Below are 5,706 nucleotides of genomic sequence, written 5' to 3'. Positions count from 1 at the left end.
TCTGAGAAAAACAATGGCATCAGAGATTATCTTGACTGTTACTGTTTCTTACTCTTTATACTTTTCCCTATCAATAATTATGATTTTTGAAACGTGTGTTCTAAGGTACTAAAACAAGTGATATAGAAATAAGATATCCCAAATATAGCATTAAGTGAAACAAACACATCGTATGCTAGTTATTATATCTGGAAGGTAAGATTAAAGGAAACTTGCATTTTTTTCTTTTTGTATTTGAAATTTGCATGTGTTTGCATTATATTTATCATCAGAAAAATTGCTGGGCTCAGTGGTACATGTTTCATTGTTGTATTTTTTTTTATGTTTACTTGGGAGGATGAGGCAGGAGGAGGATGAGGCAGGAGGATACCTTGGGAGGATGAGGCAGGAGGATCCCTTTGGAGGATGAGGCAGGAGGATCCCTTGGGAGGATGAGGCAGGAGGAGGATGAGGCAGGAGGATCCCTTGGGAGGATGAGGCAGGAGGAGGATGAGGCAGGAGGATCCCTTGGGAGGATGAGGCAGGAGGATCCCTTGAGCCCAGGACTTCGAGGCCAGCCTGGGTAACATAGTAGGACTCCATTTCTAAAAAAACCAAAAAACAAAAATTCCAGTCATGAGCCTAAAGTCCATTTAATCTTTAAAAACCTTTCTTAATTGTTTAATCCACTAGAGAGTAAAATTTTTTGAAGTCTTTGGGTATAAAATAGAGAATAATCAATTAAAGAAATTTTGAATGCAGTATGTTTCTATTTGGAGAATGAAAAAAACTTTACTGATTTTAAAAATCTTAAACCAGATTTCCTCTACTGTGGAAAGCTCTTGTGTGATGATTTGCACATCAGACCCATATACAAGTGAACGATATTCCGCATATACTATATGAACATTCCTCTTCATCTGGCAACCTTTAAAATGTCATAACCTTTGATCCATTCTATCTCTGGTCTGCTCCAAGGACACAATCCTAACTACAGTAAACACTTTATATAAAAACACATTTAATTCTATATTATTTATGGAAGCAAAAAAATTGAGGCAATCTAAATGTTCATGTTATGGAATGGCTTAATAAACTCATGGAATTTTAAAGTAACTGTAAAATATTTTTCTGATGTGTTTATATTAAAGGAAAAACGCTGATTATATTATGCTAAGGGAAACAGGAAGATAAGTCTTTGAAGTCTGAATATAACTTAAAAAAAGTTAAGACTATTTGCATGGCTGAAAGTTTTAATGCTTTAAATTGAGTTGCTTTGACATTTTACAACATGTGAAGACATCAATAAACTGTATAGGGTGATTTGTTTTTTCCTCCACCAGAAAGAAAAGGCAAATCTACCAAGATAATTAGTTATTTAGAATGATCTAAATCAAAATGAACAATATTTTGTTTCTCTTAAACTTTGCATTTTATATGCCTCATAGAGATACTTAGCGATATTCAACAACCTTGCAAATGGAGTGGTCGCTGCCAGACAGCTACGAACAGCTGTAGAACAATTTCAGAAGCTGCTTACCCAAGAAGTCTAATGTGGAAGGACGTGGCTGTCACTGCCTGGGGAAGCAAATAGGAAAGAATATGACAAAGGAGGAAATCAGCTGTTGGACCAAAGAATTTAAACATTGAAAAATGCCAACCATCGAAGACAGTTGCTCTCTCGCACAAAATCCCAAGAACTGTCCATACTCTACTTCTGTCAGCCTAGCAATTTGCTCAGCTATTGCTATTTTGGGAAGGAATTTCCACCAAGCTTGGCCTATCTTCAGCCCCTGAGGTTTTCTCTGATTGACTGATCAACAGGTGTTGAAAAAGCCTGTTGCAGAAATATCACAGACCCACTGTGCTCATTTGACTTCTGTAACTGTGACTGTAGTTTCATTGAATATATTGTTTCTTAATCAAGAAGGCTTTCTCTGCAGGGTAAAATCAAACCAGATTATTTAGAACATTTTTAGGTAATTACTTTTCCATAGAGACAGCATATGCATTTGTTAATATGCTTTATTATTTATGAGTTATAAATTGAATACTGTACTAATGATTGTACAAATGAAACCTAAATTAATATAACACAGAATGAACTTGTCAAAGCAATGTTGGTATTATAAGCATAAAAATGCAGTTAGCTCTCCATGGACTCTGCATTTGGTGATTCAACCAACAGTGGATCAAAAATAAAAAAAAAATACAACAATGAAACATAATACAAATAATATAGTATAACACCTTTTTATAAAGCATTTACATTGTATTAGGTATTATAAGGAATCTAAAGATGATTTAAAGTATATGGGAAGATATGCCTAGATTATGTAAAACACTACACCATTTTTTAAAATAAGGAACTTGAGCATCTATAGCTTTTGGTGTCTGCAGGGGGTCCTGAAACCAATCTCCCTTGGATACTGCGGAACAACTGTACTTCTATTTTTCTAAGCTATAAAAGGAAATTGAATGGAATCAAGGCTAGGTTATCCAAGTGTACCTGATTCCTGACAAGCCCAGTCTGAATGATGAGCAGGACTTTGAATTACTTTGACAGAGGTGTACCCTACAGGGTGCCCACTCAATCATCAGTGAAGTGGGCACCCCAGAGCCAGGAGTTTCCGTGGAAGTCTTCACCTACCTTGCCTACCTCCAGTGAATTGTGAGAGAACCTCTCTTGAACCCACAAAACAGGTTCAATCAAGTTCCACCTTCCATTCATGGACTTTCCCCTCTTCATTGCCTCACACAATGTCATAGCCGGAAGAACTGACCTTGTCTGACCTCCCAAGAGAAGATATCTTACCCAAGATCACAAAGCGCCAAATGTCAGCTGGGCTGAGAAGTGGCTGGACCTATTCTTTGACTGTCTGGGCCAGCCCAGCCTGGGGAAGTGCTCTCAGTGCAAGACCCATAGTCCCTGAAAGCTTCACAGAAGTGGGTGAAGATGGGGAGAGAGCTTCTCCCCTCCTAGTTAAAGACAGGAATAATCATTAACGTTGCTTAGTGTTGCCCAATAAACAAGCTTAGCAAATGACTGAGAAGGCAAGGAAAGAGGATCAGACTTGGGATCCAGAAGCTGAGATGACCCTAGGGAAACTATTCTGCCTCAGGCTACTCTGAGGAATTGGGAGCTTTTAAGTGGGCTGGGTAGACAGCTGTTACTCACTGGTGTTTATGCCTGGTATGAAAAGGTGACTGGGGGAGGTGGGGAGATTTTAAATCAGGCAACCATCATAGGTGTGGGTGGCAAGTAATAAGGAAATAAATGGAGTTCAGTGGGTGAAGCCTCGTCCTTTGAGCTTTTCTGAGAAACCCAAGTGGTATGCAGCTAGTGGGGGGGCCGTGGATGACAGTGGAACAGAAACTTGATAGAGGGACACTGCTCAAATAGAAAGCCATGGGGGAAGGATGAGGACTTCAGTGATTCCTCTGAAGAAAAAAGAAGTAGCTTTATGAGAGTAGATTAATTCAGATCAAGGGAGTGAGCCTGGGCAGAGGTTTTGAGTAAAGAGGGGTGGAGTTTTACGGTGTGAGTCAAGAGCCAACAGCCTGTTGGATCATGCAGGGGTGAGGATGTCGGTGATAGGGCAGACCCCTCCCGGGGCAGAAGGGCTGGAATGCAATCGGTGCCCCACAGAAAGGACTAAGATCTACTGTCCCAGCAACCCAAGTTCACACCTGAAAGCAAGGGTATAGGATCAAGTTTCCAAAACCCAAGAGATCAGCTGCAGTGCATACCCTGCTCCCTGGCCTGCTCTAGTCCCTGTCTCCATCAGGGTCACCTCAGATGGGAGTGCTAGGGCTTACCAGCCATCTGTCTGAAGAATTAACTCTGAGGCATTCATTAAACACACTTAGACCATTAAACCTCACACCATACGCCAACATAAATTCAGGTGTTAAATGGAAAAAAAAAAACCAAAAAATAGCCGTAATAAAATACATGCTTTCCCCCCCCCCCCGCTCTATGGTAGTGAAGGAGTTTTCTACCCATAAGGGCAAATGAAGAAAATATAAAGGCACAATGTGATAAATCTGATGACTTCTAAAAGTTCCTAACTGTAAAACTAAAACAAAATCTTCATTTAAAAAGAAGAAAAGTCAAGTTAAAAAAATGAAAGGAAACCTTGGCAAGATGTGTCCTTGCAATTCAATAAGAAAAAACACATGGATAGGAAAATGAGCAGTATATTTAAAATTTATAAGACGATAAATCTATGAAATAATATACAGTCAGCCCTCTGTATCTGTGGCTTCCACATCTGTGGATTCAACTAACCATGGATCAAAAATATTCAGAAAAAATCTGTATTGAACATGTACACTTTTTTGTCATTCTCTAAACACATTATAACTGTTTACATAGTATTTACATTGTGTTAAGTATTATAAGTAATCTAGAGATGATTTAAAGTTTATACGCAAATATGCCATTTCATAAGGGACTTGAGTATCCACGAATTTTAGTATCCAAGAGGGTCCTGGAACTAGTTCCCCATGGATAACTAGGGACAACTACGTATTACATTATCTTGACTTAATTTTGTCTCAAAAACTGTCAAACCACTAGAACAATGATCAGTATTAGAGAAAAAACAAACCAAAAAAGAAAACAATCCAGTGTAAGATTGTCACACACGTAAGGAATACAATTGGTTATACTATTTTTGCATTAAATTTAATTTCTTGATTTTTTCTTTAACACATATCCAAAACAAAAGGAACATGTATACATGAATTGTTCAAATTTTTAATAAAAGTATAAAATAAAATCTCAATGTATTTGCCATGACATGCCTTCTTATCACATTCAAAGTAAAAGTCACAGTCTCTTTTGTTCTCTGGGATCAGACATGATCTGCCTCCTCACCTTATCTTTGTGACATTCTCCCACTCTTGCCTGGTTCTTCAGCTTCAGCCACACAGGCCTCTCTAATGGTCCTTGAACCCACGTGGCTCACTGTAGCTCAGGGACTTCCCTGTCCCTCAGCCAGTCTCAGTCTCTGCAAGAAAAAAGAATGGCCTAACTTCCTTCCAATCTTAAGTCACCTTCTTAGTGGGACTTTCCCTGTCTATCCTATCTAAAATTTCATCTTCTTTTCCCATCAGGATTTGATATTTCTTCTTCTCTGTGTATTTTTCTCTTATAGCTCATTTTTATCTAACACAATGGTCTTTTTACTTCTCTTCTTATTGTTTATATTCTTTACTAGAATGTAAACTCTGAAGGAAGGAGTTTTTAATATTTTGTATCAGTGTTTAAAAAGTGTCTGGATGTCGTAGGTCTCCATACACACATGTTTAGTGAATCCCTAGAAGGGAATGTCCAGAAATTATGATGTTTGAATGCATATGGATTGACATTCCTGTTGCCACTCAACACAAGGCTTTAAGGCTTTTTAAGACAGAGTAAGACCCTGTTATCTGTCTCATAACTCAAGGAAGGACATGCTACCTAGTGCTGCATTCATGGTTCTCAGTATTTCCTGAAGAGAATAAAAATAATGATACCTGCATTTTATTGCTTCGTATCTGATCTCTTTACAACATTGAAGTCACTTAATCCTTTAACAACTCTGTGGATTATTTTTAACTCCCATTTTAGAGATGAAAGACAGAGGCTAACTTACCCAATATGCTGAAGCTAATACATGATGGAACTGTATTAGAGAGATCCTCTGAATCAAAACACTTACTTGTCACCATTAAGGTATA

At 38.2% G+C, this 5,706-nt stretch overlaps 1 long non-coding RNA gene across 1 annotated transcript; it reads right to left on the bottom strand.

The window, feature by feature from the left end:
* Positions 1-446: 446 nt before the first annotated feature.
* On the bottom strand, positions 447-4,995 carry LOC144340870 (uncharacterized). The gene is made up of 3 exons (XR_013417369.1): positions 4,862-4,995; positions 1,520-1,557; positions 447-584 (listed from the first exon to the last, which is right to left on the bottom strand). It is a non-coding gene; the product is annotated as an uncharacterized LOC144340870 (long non-coding RNA).
* Between the last annotated feature and the right edge of the window lie 711 nt (positions 4,996-5,706).

The sequence above is a fragment of the Macaca mulatta genome, chromosome 5 (genome assembly GCF_049350105.2).
Source record: "Macaca mulatta isolate MMU2019108-1 chromosome 5, T2T-MMU8v2.0, whole genome shotgun sequence".
Classification (NCBI taxonomy): Eukaryota; Metazoa; Chordata; class Mammalia; order Primates; family Cercopithecidae; genus Macaca; species Macaca mulatta.
This window is presented reverse-complemented; position numbering and strand designations above follow the sequence as displayed.